The sequence below is a fragment of the Myotis nattereri genome (assembly GCF_964212035.1).
Source record: "Myotis nattereri genome assembly, chromosome: 3".
NCBI classification, from domain to species: domain Eukaryota; kingdom Metazoa; phylum Chordata; class Mammalia; order Chiroptera; family Vespertilionidae; genus Myotis; species Myotis nattereri.
This window is the reverse complement of record NC_138077.1, coordinates 62,265,496-62,287,801: the sequence shown is the minus strand read 5'-3', so window position 1 is coordinate 62,287,801 and position 22,306 is coordinate 62,265,496.

Below are 22,306 nucleotides of genomic sequence, written 5' to 3'. Positions count from 1 at the left end.
TGATGACAAGATCTGTGTAGCTTTCACAAAAACAACAACAAAAGTGACCTGCTTACCTGTCCCTGATCCTTACCTGATAATCATATCCCGACAGGGGTATTTGCATGGAATTATGATTTTCTGCTGATTCTCTGGATTTGATTTTAGCCTTTTTATTTTTTAAAACCCGGATTGCCACATGACTTACAATCTGTCACTCATAGTCCTGTCTTGTACTGGAAACAACTGTCTTGCACCCACGGGGAACACATGTTTTGATTTGCCCTTTGGCACAACAGTATCCAATTTCATTTCCTAAGCATCAGTACTGGATCCTGACTTGAAATTCAATGGAAAGTCTATGAAAAGTAGGAAATGGGTCTAATAACTGACTAACTGTATGTTTTCTTGATGAAAACAAATCTGCTCAGGAATATTCAGAGACATTGCATTAAAGAAGAAAAATAATAAAAATAGTTTCTTGATAGTAAAATCTAGTTTCTTCAGATTCAATGGAGGAAGAAAGAAGAGAAAGGTAAAGAACCAGAAGTGGAAATCTGAAGCAGTTTCTGATAAACACTGGTGTGTCCTTGATCCCCCCCAAAAGAACTAGTCTCTGGTTTCCTTTCCAGGACTCACTTCCCAATGCTGGATACCCACTGTCAATGCACTACTGTCCAATCAATAAATACTGAATAGCCTCTGACTATTTGGCACTGAAATTAGCATAGAGTTAGAAAATAAATTAACCTATTGAAGATGAGAGAATACAGATTGAAGTAACTTCATGGGCAGGTTCAAGATTAATTCTTACAAATAGTGATTTTCCAAATTTGAAAAGGTGGCATTTATTTATTCAATAAATATTTTTGAAGCATGTATTTGAGACAGGAACTGTGCTAGCTACTATGGATATAAAAATGAACAAGGTTGCCTTGGCTGGGTGACTCAGTTGGTTAGGCATTGTCCTGTACACCAAAAGGTTGCAGGTTTGATTCCCGGTCAGGGTCAGGGCACATACCTAGGTTGCATTTTAATCCCTTGTCAGGACCAGTGTGGGAGGCAGCCAATTGATATTTCTCTTTCACATCGATGCTCTCTCTCTCTCTCTCTCTCTCTCTCTCTCTCTCTCTCTCTCTCTCTCTTTCCCTTTCTCTCTTTATCTCTCTCTCTTTCTCTCACTTCTGTTCTCTCAAATCAATATCCTCAGATGAGGATTTTATAAAATGAACAAAGTATTTGCCCCTTTCCTCCCAAACAGACACAGATATCTCTCACTTCTGTTCTCTCAAATCAATATCTTCAGATGAGGATTTTATAAAATGAACAAAGTATTTGCCCCTTTCCTCCCAAACAGACACAGATATCTAACAAAAATTACTACTGATAAGACCTGGGGAAAAATAGTGTTCTGGATGCAAAGGGGCATAACCATGGAAGTCTTTTCTGATAAAGTACTAAAGGATAAGAAAAAGAAAGTCAGTCTAATAAAAGGGATAAGGAGAAACCATAAAAATTATATATAAAATGATAGGTTAAATGGTGTGATCAAGAAAAGACAGTGATACTAATTAACTTACAGAAAAGTTCTGAAAGGGAAACTTCTATGGCAGGTATTGGATTAGGAAATCACTTCTCATCTATGTTCCAAAATAGCTTGGATTTTTGCCCCAAGAGGAAGAGCTGAGTTCTCACAATATGAAAATTATAATTCTGAGCTTTGCTAAAGATAGGAGATTATGTGAGGGGAAATTCCATTATCTCAGCTAACACAAATGTGCAAGAATTCTAGCTATAAAAGAACGCTAATCATTCTAATTATCCAGATGTTGTTACTTTGGATTTGAAAAAAAGAACAATAAGAAGGAGGTTGGGGTGGCTAAGAGATCTAATATCACTGGCAGCACAATCGCTATAATGGAAAATAACTAGTCTAGGGAAGAATGAAATGGACTGTCTCACTGCCTAAAGTTTGTCCACGGAATGAAATGTTAGCTAATAGAAGTGTCTGTCATCTGCTGTACATGGTGGAGAGGGAGGGGAAGAAGGCATATTTCAGAGTACTTGTGAAATACCATTAAGACATGTCTGTCCCGATTCCCAGCCCTCTTTGAGCCTAGAATGGAAGTTGATGTGTATACATCATCCCTAATGGGTAGGATTGTCCACACTTTGTGGTGCTATTTTCCTGACAAGAGATTCCACACCCTGTCTGATGAGAAAAACAAAATCAGAATCCTCTGCTTCCTCAACTTGACTCCCTATCTCCTGATCCTTGTTGCTTCCTCTGTCCCCATTCTCAATCTGAGGTCCAATTAAGGACAAATCTACCTTTTCAGTGTAAAAGAGACGATGAAAGAAAAAAAAAAAAAGTTCATGAATTCCTTTCTTGATTACCCAGGGATTTGTCTAACTGAGGCTTGATAAAGGATGGCCTGTAACAGTAGTTTAAATTTTTAAAAGCCATATGACACTTCCTTCACACAAAAGCTTAACAGGAAATTCATATGTAAAATAGATGAAGTGAAGCTACATCAGCTCAGCCCTTTCCCTTCTTGAAGGACTCTGAGGCCTAACAAATTCCATGATAATTAAGCCTCTGAGAGCCACAGTCCTGTGAAGAGTACTCATCTCAGACCTATCCAGACAGCCCACCCCTGACCCTTGCCCTTGCTTGCCTCAGGCCTCACCAGTAACTAAATCTCTCTGGCCAATGGTTTCAACCTAGACTCATCTCCATATTTTGCGGCTCATCTCCTACTCAGACCAGTTCTCCACCCTATCACTTCCCCCAGCTTCTTCCCACTGTTAATTTCTCAGAACATCCCCTTTACTTCCCTATCTTAACTGAAACCTAATTCTCCTTTGAGAATAACATTTCTTCTATAACCTTTGCTGACAGTGATAGTGTTCCATCTTCCATACACTATTACCTCAGGCCCATAGACTGGTTAGTGTCCCCCTTGCTTCCCCTGTGGCTTCCAGACTATGGTCACCCTTCTCCTTGCAAAAACCACTACACCTTTAAAATGTACACCATCTTAATAAATCTTATTATCATACTTCCTGCAGTTACCTCCTTTTCTCCTTATCTCTGAATTTCACAAAAAATTATTTACCACTTAGCTCTGCTCACCACAAAGATTGCCATTTTCACAATGAATTCAATGTTCATATGAATGAATCATTCAGGTTTCTTCTCCTTTCCTCCACTACCTTCATTTTCCTCACCAATTTCTCCTCAATTCAAGTGTATGGTCAAGGGCACACTGAGGACCTTGTGGCCACTGGAAACTCAATTTTAAAAATTCTGATATTTGACTACTATTTTAACACCCCACCCCCAATTTTCTTTGGTACCTCCTGCTGCCAAAATTCTTTGATTTCCCAAATATGCCATTTAGCCTCCTTTGTCTCCACTTTCTTGCTTTTCTGTTATTATTAACATTTTCCTGCAAATGCTCTTGGCTTCCTCTGCTACCACCACCTGGCAAAACTCCAACTCTGAAAGAATTGCATCAGTAACCTTTGCTGTACTTGCATCTAAACAGCTAAATATGTATGCAATAACCACACCACCAAGCAAGCTGGTTTCATTTTAATTGCATGAATATAAACTTCAAATTGCAACTCAATCCCACCATAGTGTATTAGACAATTCGTTATTTTATTCACCAAGACAATGTTCACACATTCTCTTATTTTCTCAAGACCCCTATATCCCTGCCTTCCTTTTCAATGAATGGGAGACTTTCCCTTGAACTTCAATAGAAAAGACAAGGACAGATAACCAAAACTGATTTTTTTCATCTTTTTGTCACTTTACCTGTTTTTAAAACACCTGCATTTATACCATCTTTTTTTCCTCCTTCTTCTGTTGCAACACAGGAGATGGCCTTCATTCCATTAAAGCCCAGTTCCATAGTTTCTGTGGATCCTGCTCATTGTCACCACCTCAAAAACACAAATTCGTCAGTTGTTCCTTCTTCCTCCAACCTGGTTCCCAGCTTCAGTCATAGATAAACTTCTTAAAAGATATGTATACACATTTCCTCCAATTGCTTTTTTTAAATTTCTCAATATATTCCAGACAAAGCAGGTTATAAATCAAAGTGCATATTTTGACACTTTGTTTTTTAAAATATCTATACTCCTGTATACATAGATTAGAAAACTAGACAACAGAAGAATGGTAGTTCTCTTCAAGAGATGGAATCAGACCTATTTATTTTCTCCTTTATGCTTAGAGACATCTCCTAGCTTTGTACATACACACTCATGCATACAAATTTGTAATAATAAAAATATTGTTTTAATTGGAATTCTTATTTGTAAAACTACTTCCCGCACATTTTGTGAATTATGGCGTACCACTGAAACCAAAGTTTCTATTTTTGCCTTACTGGGTTAAGTGACCTTCGGGCAGAGGCAATCACCCAAAGATTCAGGACTGCCCACTCCCACAATTCTAGCAGAACTCATTGCTAACACTTTATTAGCAATAACTGGTTATTCCACATTGTATTTTAGTCTTCAGAAATTCCATATGCTTGCAGCTGTTATGCCATACTTCTTGGCAGTAATCTCTTAGAAAGCCCCTGCCCTCAGGCTAGATTTGTCAAGCCCAGACAGGCAGCTTTAAAGAGTGCCTAGATGAATAATACTCTGAAAGCCGTTATTAAATAGCCCAGGAGAAGAAACCCAAGTACACCATTAAAATATTAAGAGAGTAGCGTTTTGATTATAAGAATAAAATACAAGTACAGAAAAGAGAAAAGATCCCAAGGAGGAAGTAGATGAGAAAAATAAATATTCAGGTTTTCTTTCAATTTCGTCAGTCATTGATGGAAGAATAGTGGAGACATATTCTTGCACTAAATTTATGGCTAAAGCTTTTTGCAGCTCATAGATGATGACTCTTTCAAATGTTTCTTTGGCTATTTCTCACCCTATCATACTTTTCTTTTTCCACCCAGGAATGGCCAGCTGCTGTCATTCTTTAATTCCGGTATTTCTCTGGAATGCCTGGGCTTTCTTCCCCACTCTGATTTTAATGCTCCCATGATTGGCCATTTCAGGCAAACAGCATGTTGTGAGATTTTTCACATCATAGCTCTATTAAACCAATCCTATTTGAACTCTTCCTCTCACCAGTTCACTGAAAATAACCTCCTGAGGATTGGAGAGTTTGAAAAGGGCAAAAGCTTTAGTTATTGCTTCGAGGAAAACTTTGTGTACAAAGAAAATATCAGACAAAACTACATCCATTCACATATCATGTTTACATATCCACTTAGGATGGCTTTCAGAAGTCCTGTGGCATAATGACTGAACAGGGAACTGACTATAATAAAGATTAAATAGATACTTTTTAAAGAACAGAAGCAGGAGCTAAAACAAATGGTTAATGATAAAAGCAGTAAAATACAAAAAAAAAATTGTGGTATGTGAGAACCAAACAAATGTTGGGATTTAAAAAGGCAAATATAAATGTCTTCTAAATGTTTATCACAGCATATTTACTCTCCAAATAAAGGAATTATTTCTTCCTGTTTTCTGTTTTCTCTATTCCTTACCCTAATCTTACATATAAAAACAAAGGAATTTTGGTTGGGTAGCTCATTTGGTTAGAGCATCTCCTGGTATCAAGGTTTCTCTCTCTCTCCCTCCTTTCCCCTCTCTCTCCAAAATCAATAAATAAAAAAGGACTTTTAAGAAACACCAAGATATTGAAAAGACTGAAAAGTAGCTTCCAGGAATCACCTCCCATAGGCAGCCCCTCCATTTCCATGTACACCACCCTCCTTTTCCAATAAATGCAAACTCTGAGGAAGGGAGAAAGAGATATCATGTGAGATAGAAACACCTGTGAGAGAGAAACATTAATCAGTTATCTTTCATACATTCCCCAAAGGAGGGCAGAACCTGTAACCTAAGCATGTGCCCTGACTAGGAATCAAACCCGTGACCCTCTGATGCAGTGCTCCAACCAACTGAGCCACACTGGCCAGGGCTTCTCCCTTTGCTTTCAATACCCTTTTAGAATAGAGTCCCTAAACCAACTATTTGGTTTCACAGTTAATTAATTAATTTTTAATTGATGAGAGAGAGACAGAGAGAGATGAGAAATATCAATTGGTTGCCTCTTATCATATACCCTGAGCAGCTATCAAATCCACAAACTGAGTATGTGCCCTGACCAGGAATGGAACCCACCACCTTTTGGTGTATGGGAGGATACTCCAACCAACTAAGCAACACCTGCCAGGGCACAGGAAATTTATTTTACAATGTACATGAATATACCATCCCCTATTATCCTCACAGCTCCATGAGGTCGTGCGGGAACGATACTAGTTTTCCACACTAGGAATACATAAGGCTAGAGAGGAGGGTAGCCGAAGGATGTCGATAGGATGTGTTGCTCACCAGCATTTGGAACTATCACAAGTACCTCTGGCTTTGTGTGCTTGTCCTGACTGCGTCAGCAGGACCACATGCACACCACCCCCCTCTAGTTACTGTGCCCACTGTGGTAAGATCTCTGAGCATGGACCAACGATCTAGTCATTAGAACAGACAGGACCTCTAATGTAATCTAGGATATGTAATGTGCAAAAGAAAAGAACATTTAAAGAGGGGAAATCTGTAGCTCTGAAGTTTATGAACATGAACACTGAAAAACAAACTTAGATATTAAATATATAGTACTTTAAAAGTATGCCAATGTGAACTGAGCCATACTTTTAATTTTTCTTCAAATTGCACCTTAGATGTTGCTATTAGATTTGAATCTATAAATTAAAATAACTAGTTTTTAATTTTGAAAGTTGGAGTATTATATTAAATGATAAGTTTAATTTTAAAAACCCTGCCGAAACCGGTTTGGCTCAGTGGATAGAGCGTCGGCCTGCGGACTGATGGGTCCCAGGTTCGATTCCGGTCAAGGGCATGTACCTGGGTTGCAGGCACATCCCCAGTAGGAGATGTGCAGGAGGCAGCTGATCGATGTTTCTCTCTCATAGATGTTTCTAACTCTCTATCTCTCTCCCTTCCTCTCTGTAAAAAATCAATAAAATATATTAAAAAAAAACAAACCTGGAACATACATATTGATCTCTTAGTCCAGAACACATGCATATATGACTAAGAGTTTAGGTTTCCTCTTAGAAACTTTACATGGGGGCTGAAAAAATACCACTGAACACAGCAACAGCAATTGGAAGAACTACTTGTGCCAAAGGTTCCTGTCTTACAAACACAACCCTGTCACTGCAGCAAACATTCTGGGTAAAATGAGTGAGCAGAGAATTCACTGGGAATTCAGCAGCTGTCCACAGCTGTACTGGGATCTGAGCATCCACCCACCAATTTCTCATTTTCACCAGAAATGGCCTTCAAATTTTGATCAGATTCTTTTGGAAGTTAGGAGATCATGTAAAAGCATAAAATTCTGGGTATTTTCAGGTCATTTGTTGTGAAAAAGTATGATTTAGAAGAAAAAAATCAGATTTGATGTCAGAAGACCCTTTGAGCTAGTCCTGGCTCTGACTCTAAACTACTCCTCATCTGTGAAAGGAGAAGATCACTAAGTCCTTCAGAGCTCTGGTAGTGTTTGTGATGCAAGTGATATACTTGTCAGCTCTCTGTTAAGGTCTCCTCTACAGCCAGTAAAAGCTGGGGCAGGCATGGAGGAAATGTGGGAGAAACCCATGGGAAGGCATGAATTAATTAAAAAATCAAATAGAGTAAAAAGCAAAACAAAATGGAACCACTTTCAAATAGCAAGTACAAGAGGTTTTCTACTCTCAAGTGTTGTTTATTGCTTATAATTTTCAGCTTCACAATCAGTCCAGTAGAGACTAATAGAGGAAAATCTTTCTAGTTTTATTGAGTTATTTTTCACTATGGAAACTGTCTAAAACCAGTAATTCTTTAAAATATTGACTACAGTTAGTGTAACAGTAAAAAAAAAATGTTATAGCATTTCTCAAATGAAATATTTTAAATCAATATCATTAAAATTAATTTATTAATTTACACTAGTACCTAACAATGTTCCCTTTTTAATTATTTAAAATAGATCTATGAGACAAGTAAAGCAAAGCAAGGATAAAAATATTGCTCTTGGACATAGGACTATCAGGAGATATGAGAAATGGGACTAGAATGTCTTTGACAAAGCTCTGGAAACTCAACTGCTTCTTTTTTTCTGATAAAAAATATATATATTCTTTATTTAAATATATAATTACTTTTAACATATGTGTATGGAGAAAGGTATTTCCTTCTAATCTAGTCAACAGGGCAATATTAATTCAGGGACTACTGAGCTAAACTACAATATACAGATGATGTATTATAGAACTGTACACCCAAAACCTATATAATTTTATTAACCAGTGTAATCCAATAAATTCTATAAAATACATAAATTCTATAAATATTTTATTACATTTATTGGGGTGACATTGGTCAATATGAACGTATAGGTTTCAGGTGTAAGTTTCTATGTTAAAAGATCTGTATATTGAAACTGTGTCCACCACCAAAATCAAATCTCTCTTGTCCCCAATATATTAAGGCCCTCCTTGACAGCATCTATTTTCCAAAACTGTAAATAACCTCAAATGACAACCGCCAAGAACAGCTTCTTGTAATATTCAATTATTTTTCTTTTGCATAAGATAGAGTGAGTGAAGGCAGTATTTAATGCTTATTTTTAAGTTCTAGCTACAAACATGGTTGTTTTCATTAAAGAAGGCAAATAAATTAATCATCTATGAAAATGGAGGTGTGGAAATAGTTCTTCCCAAGATTATGCCAAGTTGGGTGAATATTTTGGTCCATAACTTATAGGAAACCAAATTCTTTCCTAGGTCTATTAGGCTGGGTCACTTAGAAGCCAGACTGTAAGGCAGCACTATCCAAAAGTAATATAATGTGATTCGTGTATGTAATCTTCAATTTTCTAGCCCTATTTTTAATATAACATATCCAAAATAGTACCATTTCAACATGTAACAATATAAAACTCGTTAAAATATTTTGCATTTTTTCATAATAAGTCTTTGAAATGTGGTATATATTTTATACTTAGAGAATATATCAAGTTGGATACTAAGTTTTTTTCAAAGTATTTTATGTGTATTTATATTTCATAAAATTTAGAGTTGAAAAAGTAAATTCGCATGCTTAAATTGTGCCACATATACTTAAAAGTTTTTTCTAATAAAGCATACTTAAAAGTTTTCCAATAACTGAATCTACAAGTTTTAAAAATGTAAGTTAATTAAAATGGAAGAAAATTAAAAATTCAATTCCTCAGTCCCAGTAGCTGCATTTCAATTATTCAGTAGCCAAATGTGGCCGGTGGCTACAGCATTGAACAGTGCAGCTGCTGGAGAAGGAGAAGGGTGATCATGCCCACGAGTGGTGCTGATGACAATGCTAAAGAATTTTGATAATATAATAAGTCTATGGGGCATAATATTTCTGAAATATGATATCCTGTGTTTATTTTTCCCCACCTACATATTAGTTTCCTGAGACTACTGTAAGAACTACCACAGACTTGGTGGCTTCAAACAACAGAAATTTATTCTCTCACAGTTTGGGAGGCTAGAAATTCAAAGCCAGCAGTGCCACCCTCTCCAGGGACTCTAGGAAAGAAATCCATCCTTGTCCCTTCCAGCTTCTGGTGGCTGTCCTAGTGTTCCTGGGCCTGTTCCAGAATCATTGTAATCTCTGCCAATCTTCACATCACCATCTCCCCTTATGTCTGCCACAGCTCTGTTTTTCTCTCTTATAACACTTGTAAATAGCTACTGGGATTTGTAACAGCATTTAGGGTCCACAGGAATAGTTCACAGTAATCCCCTCATTTTGAGATGCTTACCTGAATTACATCTGCAAAGACCCCCTTTTCCAAATAAAATAAGATATACAAATTCCGGGGATTAGACTTGATATCTTTGTTATGGTCAGTGTTCAACCTACTAAAATTTGCAAAACCATATTTTTTCTGTAACATGGAGGTTGACGCTTTGGCAGAGGGGTCTCCTACCTGAATGACAAATGCATGCAAATGCAAAGAAATCCAGGCCCACCAGCATCACTGCTCCTACTCTGAAGGGCAGTGCCCTGGCAGCCAGAGGGATCCTGAGCCAGCAAAGACTAATAAGCTGCCAAAGACCAAACAGGAACAATTAGAGACATAAGGGTCAGGGAGGTACAAGTGGGCTGCGGAGAGCTACAGGAGAGGACAGGGCAACAAGCTGGCGGTGGGGGGGGGGGGGGGCGTGTAGGGGGAGCTACAGGAGGGCGGCAGCGACCTACTGGCGCACGGATTCGTTCTCAGGGCTACTAGTAACTAATAAATAAGAATGCAATAATAAACTTTTTGTTTACCTTACTCTCAACTGTAAACCTACTTTGGCCTTACCCTGTATACATTGATATCCTGATTAACATGTGAACACCTCCACTAACACAGGCACTCTCTCTCTCACACACACACACACATAGACAAACACACATCTACTAGTACACTTTCATTCCAAGATACTTGTTGTCAGAACCAAAGATTCTTCCAATATAATCCAATCTGAGTAGATGCAGCTGCCATTGCCCAATGTAGAATGGTCTAGGGTACAGAATGCTCCAAAATGAAAATTATAAACTGCAGAAATGAGCAGTCATGGAGAAACACAGATGCTCTTAAAAGGCAAAGATGAGAAAATGGTTTGTGCACATAATTGCACAATTTCCAGGGCTCCAGAAATATATCTATGATTGTCTGCCTATATGTTAATACTGTAATCTAAAATATACTAACTATAAGAGAAAATTTAGGAAAAAATAAAAAAGGTAAAGTTTGAATGTAAACAAACAGGTGTGGCAGAAGAAAAAAATGGAAATGCCCTCTCATGTGGTTCCTTTAGAAATTAATGGGTAGGAATAAGGATTCAGAAGAATTCTCAGTGAAGTTGAGTACTCATCTCCTGTGTCCATGAATGATAGCTCTTGATTAATTATCAGACAGCTAGAGGTAAGAAGATCAGAGACTCCAAATAACAGCATATTAATAGCTCTACTTAAGAAAGGAAGAAAAGTAGAAGCTTTACTTACTACTTTATTATGGAAATTAAGCATTTAGTAGATTTCTATATAATCCTGTTTATGAATTGACAAGGGAAAATGTGCTCAAAGGGAAAATAAATTTTGGTTTTGTCTTCTTTCCCTGAAGGATGGAAATTTTAACAATAGTCTGTAACAGTTTGGCAAGGGCTGCCTCGCTTTCCAGTTTATTCTGAATTGGGTTATCATTCCTCTAAATGCGAAGCAAGAGAACCCTATTCAAAGAATTAAAGTAGGTGACAAATAAGCACATTCATTTTCAGGTTTTCTTTAAAGTTTCCTAGAAAGCTTGGTATTAACTAACTCAGGAAACAATAACAAAAAAATGTCAGATCTTAAAAATAATTTTAAAAAACACCAACTTTTCCTCAAGTCAATGTAACAAGCATATAATGAGCACAGGCTCGGTGGTGGATTTCATAGCCTATGAAAAACCCATTTCCCAAAATGGTAAAGATCAATAAAACACATCAGAGTCTCAGTCACCTGATTGGTTAGCAGTGGTTCTCAACCTTCTGGCCCTTTAAATACAGTTCCTCATGTTGTGACCCAACCATAAAATTATTTTCGTTGCTACTTCATAACTGTAATGTTGCTACTGTTATGAATCGTAATGTAAATATCTGATATGCAGGATGGTCTTAGGCGACCCCTGTGAAAGGGTCGTTCGACCGCCAAAGGGGTCGCGACCCACAGGTTGAGAACCGCTGGGTTAGAGTCTTGAGTAATTGGTGAAAACAATTTCTTTCTCAGAATAGTTTCTTTCTCTACCCTTCCCCCTCCTGGTCTCCCTACTACCTCCAGCCCTACTGTAGTATATCCTTTCCTGATTTTAGAGAAAGTTCACAAAAAGACAGCAAACAAGTGTTGGTAATTGGACTATTACAAGCTTCCTTGGATAATCTGGGTAATTCTCAGCATTGTCACCAAATGTCTCTGCACTCTGTAAGGAAGCTGAAAGTAAGGCAACCTCTTAGAAGGGTTTTGGGATGGTTTCTATTTTAAAAGGCAGCCAACCACCACCACAATTGGCCCTAATTGCTTCTCTTGCTGGCAGTCTCGGGAGAGAGAACAAGGGCTGAATGAGTCAGGGAGACTTAAAATCCTTCTCATTAATAGCTCTAGCCTCTATGGGCCGGAACTGAAGCACCCAGGGGAATGGTTCCTGTGGCGGGGACCCTTACAGCACTATCTGTCTTATGGGTAAATCAGATGCCAGCCTAGCACTTTCGATTTTGCATCCTTACTGGAATAATGTGAATTGATTAAATGAGAAAAAAATAACAAAGAGGACAGAATGAGAGGCAGTGGGAATGAGGGGACGTTATCTTTGGTTAGGAGAGCTCAGAGAGTATAGTTGCTTACTGTAACTCAGGAGATCTGAGTCTTCCTCTAACTTGAAATGTGGACCTGAGGTCTCATCACCTCTGAGTTGTTCTGGAGTCACCTTGAATATTTTCTTCCTTTACTTCTTTATTTTTTTCAATTGTAAGGAGGAGATGTTCAATTCCATTGGTTTTCAGAAGGATGTGCCCAGGCCAGTCTCATAGATACTTTTCAGGTTGTAGCCATCTTTTGCATATTGATTCTGATAGTAGTCTCCAACTTCACAAACTTCACAAAAATGTGGGTTTTTTTCTTTATTTGATGAAATGAAACAAAGTAAACATCTTTGGGTCATTTAGAAGACCTCTCTAAACCTCAACTTTGCTAACTGAATTTCATGCCCATATTTTTATCTTTAATAAGCCACAGAGGTCAAATGACATTATAGGGCATTGCTGCAAACAGAGACTCCCCAATAGTACAGATGGAAATAGAACTTATTTTTTGGAATATCCCAAAGTTGTATTCTTAGGGGCATGTGAAAATATTTTCCTTGGTTTATTTTTTTCCATATAAAAGGGCTTTGTAAATGCACATGTGAGCAACTCTGTGATGGAGTATGGGCACTTACCTGACAGCCTCCAATGGGAAGAAATCCCTTACTTGTTGGGAGGCTGAAACCAGAGATACAAGTCACAGCTCGTCCTAGCTGGTTTCTCTCCCAAATTAGACTCATACATGTTTATATCCTTTATGTACCTAAAATAGTTACCTAGAATTTTTCCTGGTTAAGATATGCAACCCTTGAGATTAGAGAGCTTCCAAAAGCAAATGTCCCTGCCAACTTCCTTCTCTGTCTCTGCGTGTGTGTGTGTGTGTGTGTGTGTGTGTGTGTGCGCGTGTGTGAAAGTTTTCATATTTGCACCCGAAGTTATAGCTGAGATGTAGACTTTAGGGAATAAATAACCAAGCTTATTACAGAGATTCTTTGTGGAAATGCTACTATGTGCTTGAACATATACCAAGTGATTCCCATACATTAGTGCATTTCAGCTCAGTGATATTGTTGTAAGGTCTGTATTTTTATAATATTTTGCAGATAAAGAAATGGACTTCGGAAGAAATTACACAACTTGCCAAACAACACACAAAATTACTGTGGAGTGGAGTTCACATCTCATTCTTTCAGATACCATCGTCTTGTGTCTTTCTTCATCTTGCTTAATACGGTGTCAAAAATTTCCTCTGGTAAATTTAACAAAAAGAACGTTCCATAGTGTTATGCCTCATGTAAGACCGTGACTCTCCATCTTTTTCCTGATTCAAAATCTTCACAGGTAAAGGGCAGAATTCTCTCATCCCACAAATACTTAAAAAGCAACTATGTATAAAAAGGGAGCTCTTAATAGATTAATTGATATCTTCCTGCTGTAGAATAACTTAAAAAATAATGAAAAGGAGTGTTTTCCTTTTTTCAATCTGTTCCTTATTCCTGACTCCTTTGTCTTAGGTGTTGGCAGATTTTGTGATGTCAAGGTGCAAACCTTGGCTTTGGAAAGTTAGACTCTGAAGGGCATAACCAAGGTGTCCTCCGAGTGCAGGAGGGACTGAGGAGGCTGCTGGGATTGGAAAGGGCTATGTCATAACAGTGGAGGTGACATGACTCAAACCCAAAGGAGCCACTAAGTGGGGAGTAACAAAACAGATGAGCATCCCAGTAATGTTAGACACTTCAGAGCAGAGAGTGGGGAGTCATCACTCTATGCCAGCAGCACTAAAGATGTCTCTGAGGGGTATCCAGGCCCCCACTACTCAACAAATAGAAAGAGACAGGATTTGTAAAACAAAGCAATACAGAAAGGGCTGCAATAATTAATGGGAATGATGCATAAATATAAGTCTGTTGCAAGTTCTCTAGGACCCCTAAAGAATCAGGAGTTTTATAAAATTGAGTGAACAGGAAACTCCTTCATCGAAATAATGAACAAAACAAAACAAATCTTGACATTACAATGTGCCTTGACTCAACCAGTCTGCCTGCTCTTGAGGCTTGACCCTTGACCTTCATGTACTTCAGAGTTTGTTGTCGTTTGCTTGTTGTTGTTGTAGTTGTAGTTGTTCTTGTAAATCCACACCCAAGGATATTTTTTCCATTGATTTTTAGAAAGATTGAAAGAGAGGAGTAGAGAAAGAGAGAAACATCAATGTGAAAGCGACACATGGATTGTTTGCCTCTCACGTGCTCCTGCAACCCAGGTATGTGCCCTTGATAGGAATCAAATCCAAGACCCTTCAGTCTGAGGGCTGATGCTCTAACCACTGAACAAAATCAGCAAGGGCTGCACACCAGAGTTTTAACTCTTGCAGACTTGATACCTGCTCAGTACTGGTTCTGTGGACCTGTATTCATTTCCACCTCAAACTGCAAAGCTTCTCACTTGCAATTTCATCAAACTCAGGCTAAAGGCTCTTCCTCAGTCTGCTGAGACTTTCAGCTTTGGGCAAATCTAGTGTCTGATACTTTGGAAATAAAATAGAACCCAACAATGACAAATATTTCTTGCCGACAATTGTTCCACTTTATCAATTCAAGTGAAATCTCCATTTTCCTGGGCCAAGATCATTCTCTGGCCCCTGCATGTTGCCCTTTCCTGGAAATTCTTCCATTGTCTCATTCTGATATTTCTTAGAAGAGAGAGCACAGACATTTGGCTGAAATGGATTACAGAAAACAAACATTTATAAGCCAAAGCAGCCAAGGTTTTTTGGATATTAAGGGAAAAGGCCAGGATGCTGAAGTTAACCTTCACAGCCTCCATCATTTTGCCTAGGTTTAGCCCTGCCTGCCGGGAACTCTACTAAATCCAAGAAAAGCTGCACACGGGTAAATTTTTTATAAACGCCTGACAAAAGGGCTTTTCTACCCTGTGTAGTTTATAGAGATGTTTGAAAGCTTTTACAATGCCTGTTTTACCAGTTTCAACATTCAAATCATCACCATTGTGAAGTTGAAAACCTTTAAGAAAATAATTTCCTTCCATAAAGCTCAGAGAAGACTAACATTGTCCGAAGAAAGAAAATTTCATGAACAATTTTTAATATTAAAATCTTCTCTGCAAACTGATATAGGACCTTAGTGAAGTCTGAATGCTTTTCTATGACCGGTGGGGCAAGAAGTCCTATTGGGCAAAAATATATAAAAAACAAAACAAAACAAAAAAACTTAAATCTGTGACCTCCCTCTTTGTGGCGGTGATGTGGTTCTTTTAATTTTTTTTTTTTTTCTGGAGTGTGATAGCATCTCTTCAGATGGGAGATATGATGAAATCACAAGAGAGGCTGTTCCTTGTGACTTCAAGGTTAATAAGAGGGAAACTTGGCAATGACAGAGCCAGCAGGCAGGGAGAAAAACCTCCTTTAAAGCTACAGATCGAAGGGTTGGAGTGATATCTATGTGACATTTCACCACTGATGTTCCTGATTAATTATCAACCATTCAAAAAAAAATATCAGTGTTAACAATGGGGACTCTTGACAGTTAAAAGGGACATAACCTCATTAAATCTTTGGGATATAGCTTCTCTCAAGTCATTTCAGAGGTAGGAAAAATGTTCTTAAGTGTGTAATTCAGAAAGAAGCTACATTAAATTCTCAGCATCAATATGATTTCAAAAGCATTTATTACAATAGTAGCAGTTTCCATATGAGTTGTAATACATGTTCTGAAAACACGTGTTATAAATTGATCAAATATTTATTGCAGTACTGTTTATAATAATGCAAAATTAGGAAACAGCCCATATGTCATTCAGTAGTAGAATTGATAAATAAAATATGGTATATTCATATGTTAGACTTCACTGTAGTAAAAACGAATGCAATCAATTTGTAACACTACAAAATATATCAGGCACTGTTCTAAGTGTTTTACATATATTAATTTAATTATCGCAATAAATCTGTGAATTGGATCTGATTATATCCTAATTTTACTGAGGAAGAACTGCAAGACAGAAATATTAAAAAAAAATTGTTCAAGGTCACACATTCAGGATGTCTGTCTCTACAATCTAGGCTTTTGCCGGGAGCCGGTCCATGCTTGCTGTTTCAAGGGACCTGGCATATATGGCATACTGTTCTTAATATGTTTGCTCACCTTCTTGGCACTATGTGTTTTAACCAAGGTCTCTGAGAAAGGTTGTTTCCCCAGGTAGGGATTTTCCCCTGAAGTTAGGGAGGGAATTAAACCTCTTAACTAAGTGCCAGGCGGGTAATTAATCACTTTAACTATGAACAATCATGCTTAAGCTACATAATCTTTACTCCCTGGAATGGAGATAAGAAACGCCCTAACCTTTGTAATAGAGATTGATAGGATTGAATCAACTGGTATAAATACAGATGTAACAAGACAGCAAGAGACAGAACTTAGGAGACAGAGAGAGAGACAGAACCTAGGCACAGAACCTACAGAGAACGTTCTCTAGAGACAGAAGAACTTCGCTGGAGAGAACATGGCAAAAGATCCTGGATTGAACCTGACTACAGAAATTGTCAAGAGAACCTGACTAGAACCTGGTGACTGAACCTGGCTGGAGAACCTAGTGAGGGAACATGGCCACAGAACCTGGCTGGAGAATCTGGAGAACCTAGCAAGAGAACATGGACACAGAACCTGGCTGGAGATCCTGACCAGAACTTGGCTGGAGATCCTGGCTAGGCTGCTGATCAACTGAATGCTGTCTCCGTGTCATTCCTTCTTCGCCGACTCCGTCTACACCTTTGGGGACCCCTGGACCCGCTGGGGTTGGACCCCGGCAGGCTTTTAACAAAATGCTTTTACTTTCTATGTTCTAATTCAAACTGCCTAGGTTATTTAAAAAAAAAAAAAACACACACAAATTGTTTTCTATAGAAGAGATAAATTGAGTATTTTTAAAAAGCCACATTAAAAATATCACATCACAACATCATTCTATAACATATTCTGTCATGGATATTTACTGGAAATTATATATATATATATATTTGATATTTATTTTATATATTTAAATGCCATTTAACAAAGAAAAATCAACCAAAAAATGAGTTTGCGTGTCACCTCTGACACGCGTGTCATAGGTTCTCCATCACTGGTGTAGGGTATGGTAAAGGGAGATTATTTTTGTCTTTAACTTCTAAATTAAGAATACATCTATGTAGCTCTTGTATAATTAAGAAAAAATTAAATAAAACAGGTCTAATAAAATCCTTTTCTAAAACAGAGAATAGATGACAAATTAACAACTTCTCTTCCAAATGATGTATAAATTACTTAAGAACCATGATCCTTCCACATAGACCTTATCTCTTACTCCTGCAACTCCTATAGGAGGGAAACTGTTGTCAAACATATGCTGCATTTTGTCCATTAGATTCCACATGAATGAATTCACATGGTACTTGTATTTTTCCTGACTCAAATAGAACAGACTGACAGCTGTCATACGGGAGGGTGGTTGTGAGGTTGGGTGTAAAAGATGAGGAGATTAAGCAGAAAATAACAACAACAACCCAACAACAACAGCAACACAACTCATAGATGCAGACAACAGAATGGTGATTACCAGATGGCAGTAGAAGAGAGTAAAGAGGGGATAAATGATGACAAAAGGAGACTTGACTTTGTGTGGTGAACACACAATACAATATACAGATGATGTGTTATAGAATTGTGTACCTGAAATATATATAATTTTATTGACCAATGTCACCCCAATAAAGTCAATAAAAAAATAATAAAACACACCACATGCTATATTTCCTCCCTCTAGGCCTCCACCTAGGCTCTCAGGGAGCCTCTCCTCAGGTAGCTAGTATCTAGTCACACCAGCTGGGGGCCTCAGACTCTGGAGTATGGATACTGAGTACCTTTTGACCTGCGCTTTGGGTGCCAATCCCAATTCAAGTATAACAGTACAATTCCTGTTGTCCATCCTGTTAGGCATAAATCTTCAATAACCAGCTATAGGCCTGGCACAGAAACAGGCTCACCATAGAGATTGCTGAACAGAATCCCTGAGAAACTCCAAAAGAGATTATGAGAGGAGAGGATTGGGGACACAGGCTCACCATCATTGGAATCACACTGGGGGAGACTCAGTACTGGGGGTTCACTCCCTCCCCATTCCTTCTTGCTCACCCCTCTGGCCGATTTATCCTGCAAGTCTGTGTTTCCATTCAAGGAAATGGCATTTGAAAACACCCATGAGACCCTCAGATCCAGTAGTGACCTGTGACCAGCTGGCACTAGAGTTGAACTAGAGCCCAGCTCATCCCTGCATCTCAGATTATAGCACTTCTTTCCAGCCAGCTCAGGAGAAGACTAGCATTCTGCTTTCCTTTTCTTTCTTCTGAATACCTTCATGTGCCTTACTTGCACCTGTCTCTTAAAGGGATTCTTGTCTTCCTTGTTCCTTCCCATTCCTTTGTTTTCTTCTTTCTGCTCATTTCCCTGGATCTTTACTGCATCTTGGTGGGGAACCTGGGGTTTCCTCATCAGCTGCTTCATCACATCAACCCAATAGGTGTTCACTCATATTGTGGGATCCCCACTGATTTGTTTTCCCCTTTAGTTTCAACTCCACAGTTGCATCGATAAACTAACCTTAAAAGGCACAGACCTCAGCAGAAACCAAAAACCCAAAATATTGACAAATGGTCTGAAAACACCATGAAGCCAGAAAGGGGAACCTGATAGCTTTGTAACATCTGCTTCTTCCTTCATTATCCTACCAGTAACTAACTGGAAATACAGAAGAGCTAGGCCAGAGAGCAAACGATGGCATGTCTACATCCACATCTTTCTATAAAATTGTTGTTGTTCCCTCTCAGAGACAAACCCTTGGATGTATAAAAACTATGATGTGCTTAACCCACAACACCACCAGCCTGGGATTCTGTGTTAGACAATCCACAGGAGCTGGTGGAGGTTGGGAGGGGATGCATAGGTTAACACAATACCAATATGCATCATATTCTCTACATATTATCCTATGAGATTTGGTCTCAGAGAGGGTCTGAAACTTATCCAAGTCACACCCTGAAAAGCAGCAGTCAGAGTTTAAATCCAGGTCTGCCCAATCCCATAGTGCACCTATTTCCCTGTCCATAGTGTTGCTTTCCAGTGCAGCAGTGTCAGCCCCTGGACCAGGATTCCTAAACCTGTGAATATATCAGTCAGTTGGAGAATATTTTCAAAATATAAATTTGGTGGTTTTATTTTCAGCAGTTTTTATTTTTGATATCTCAAGTGGGGCTATGAAATGCATATATGGTCTACAAGTACCCCAGGTGAGTCTGATGATGAATTGGGTTTGAAGACCACTATTTTAAGGTATCTACAGCCAAAATTAAAGAAGCACTCATAAATACATAGCTTGTTTTGATAACTCATTATGGATTTTTTAACTACAACCTTATAAAAATTTACATTTGCTTAGTTTATAAAATACTTAAGGGTGGGGAGTTGCATAAATGTCTCCCTGCTATGCACAGAATTTCTAACTTTACTTGCCTGTTTGTTATGCACTAGCTCCCTTGCTTTCCCATAGTTGTAGTGCTGTAGGATCTGACCATCTTGTCTGGGTTTACCTTATCTGTACCCGTCATACTTGCATAGAGGTGAGCATTAAAGAAAGTAATCTTTTTTAACGTGCTCTCATACAACACCCATTTATCCTACTGATCACCTGCCCTTTTCTAGGCCTTTTCTAACTTCATTCCTCTCTTTTAAGGTTTATCAATCAGAATCTCATGCAGTCCGGCTGAACAAGGTTTTGTAATAAGGGCATTACTCTGGGTGTTCTTGGGGGAAACAATGTACTCATCCTAAAAAGGCAAATCCCAGTCTACAACTTAATATAGCACGGAAAACACAAAGGTAGAGGAAACAGGCACTTGAATAAAAACTCTTCCTCTTTCAGTCTTAGTCTATTCTTTTGCCTCTTTACATCTTAACATCTTAAAAGAGAGTTGGATTTCATGAGGGACATTAGAGGAGCTGCAGTGACTGTGGAAGCAGAGATGTTCATGATTTCCAGCTGGTCCATATAGAGATGGAAAAGTTCTAGGCAAAATTGTCTTTGTTACTGTCCTTCTAAATCCCTTATTTCTGGGTTTCTATCCTTCCCTTTGCCTTCCTCTCTATTTCTTTAAAGATACTGCCCAAAGCATACCCCAAGTTGTCATGTTCTCCCAAACACTCATTCTCCCTACACTCCTCCCACCCTCAAAAGAAATGTGCAAATTTGCAGAAATTTTGCTGAGCAGGCAGCCAGCCCTAAGGAGCTGGTGATCTGATTATGTAATTAAAGCAATTTACTCTGAGTGTGAAAGAATCTTAACCCTTCCAGGGAGCATATGAGTTTTGCAAGGCACTTGTCAAACCTAAATAATCTGATTGATCAGAGTTTTGAAGCATCAGAATATGCATAGGTATAGGTATAGGGGTGGGGGGCTTTGGCTTTTGAAGAGATACCTGTTTCTCTTTTTTGCATGCTCCTAGGCCAGGGTGGGATATAAGTGTGAGTGTGTGTGTATGTGTGTGAGTGTGTTTGTGTGTGTGTGTGTGTGTGTGTGTGTGTGTGTGTGTGTGTGTGTGTTATAAGGAGAGAAAAGCAGATTCTGGATTGCAACTGCATGCTTGATTCGGTAAAGGCTTGAGAGAGAGATACCTGTTAACTGATAGGATCTCAATTTTTCAAAATTCAAATCTCAAAATTGTGGAGGGGTTTCTATGTTTTAAACTATTCCCTCTTTAATACCTTTCCCTACCCACAGCATTAGTTTCTCATATTCTTTTGTAGACTGGTAATTTCTTCCTAGAATTCATCAGAATTTCCTTATGTATTCCCTTTTATTTTTCTCTCCCTACAAATCTATCTTAGTGCCTACTATAAATTGAATTGCAGTCTCATAGAATTTCGGCACTGGAAAGTACCTAAGAAATCCTCCAGTGATATTTGTCATCCTAGTTTGAACAAGTCCCTGTCATTATTGCAGTCTGTTGTCTATTCATCCTTTTTCCTGATAAATGATAGCATGAATTACCTTTCAGAAACAACTCCTCCATTACCTTAGCCCAGGTGGTTTGTCTGAGTTGGAGTCCATCCTCTATGCGGGATGGTGGGCCCTGACTGTCTTATGTAAGGAAGCAACTATTCTATACCTCCCCTCTCTGGCCACAGTAATTAGTTCAGGGGTGGAAACAGGCCAGTTATGGCTAAGGGGAATCAGGTCTGGACTCTCAATTAAACCATTGATGATAGAGCTCTTCCCGTGAATGTACAACAGAGGATAGAAGGTCTAAAGTGCTGTGGTCATCCTGTCACATGAAACTGAGCTCTGTTCAGAATGAAACCATGAGACAGGAGGGGAAGTGGGTCCTGTGGGCATCCTCAGCACCATGCTTCTAGCCTCTGTGTGACTAAGCCCGCCATTTCTCTGCCAATAAATTTCCCTTTTGATTAACATCATTTTGAGCAGGGATTTCAATCATTTGCATCAGAGAGAATACAAAATCATAGGTCCATGATGGAAATGCAAATATTTCTACTATAGCCTATTATACTTTTCTAAATGCTAGGAAATCCTTCCAACTATCTTCTTCTTTGAGTCATCTGTCCTTTTGTTCATGTCTTTTATTTAAAGCATTACAGAGATAATCAAATTTTTTTCACTGTTATCATTCTAATATGTAAGCACAGTGAGACTGGCATGTCCTCCTCCAGGTCCCCAAGTTTGCAATTGTGTGGGTTAAATAATGAGTTACAAAAGTTTTCTTAGCATGACAGGTTCACACCCATTGAATTATACACATTGT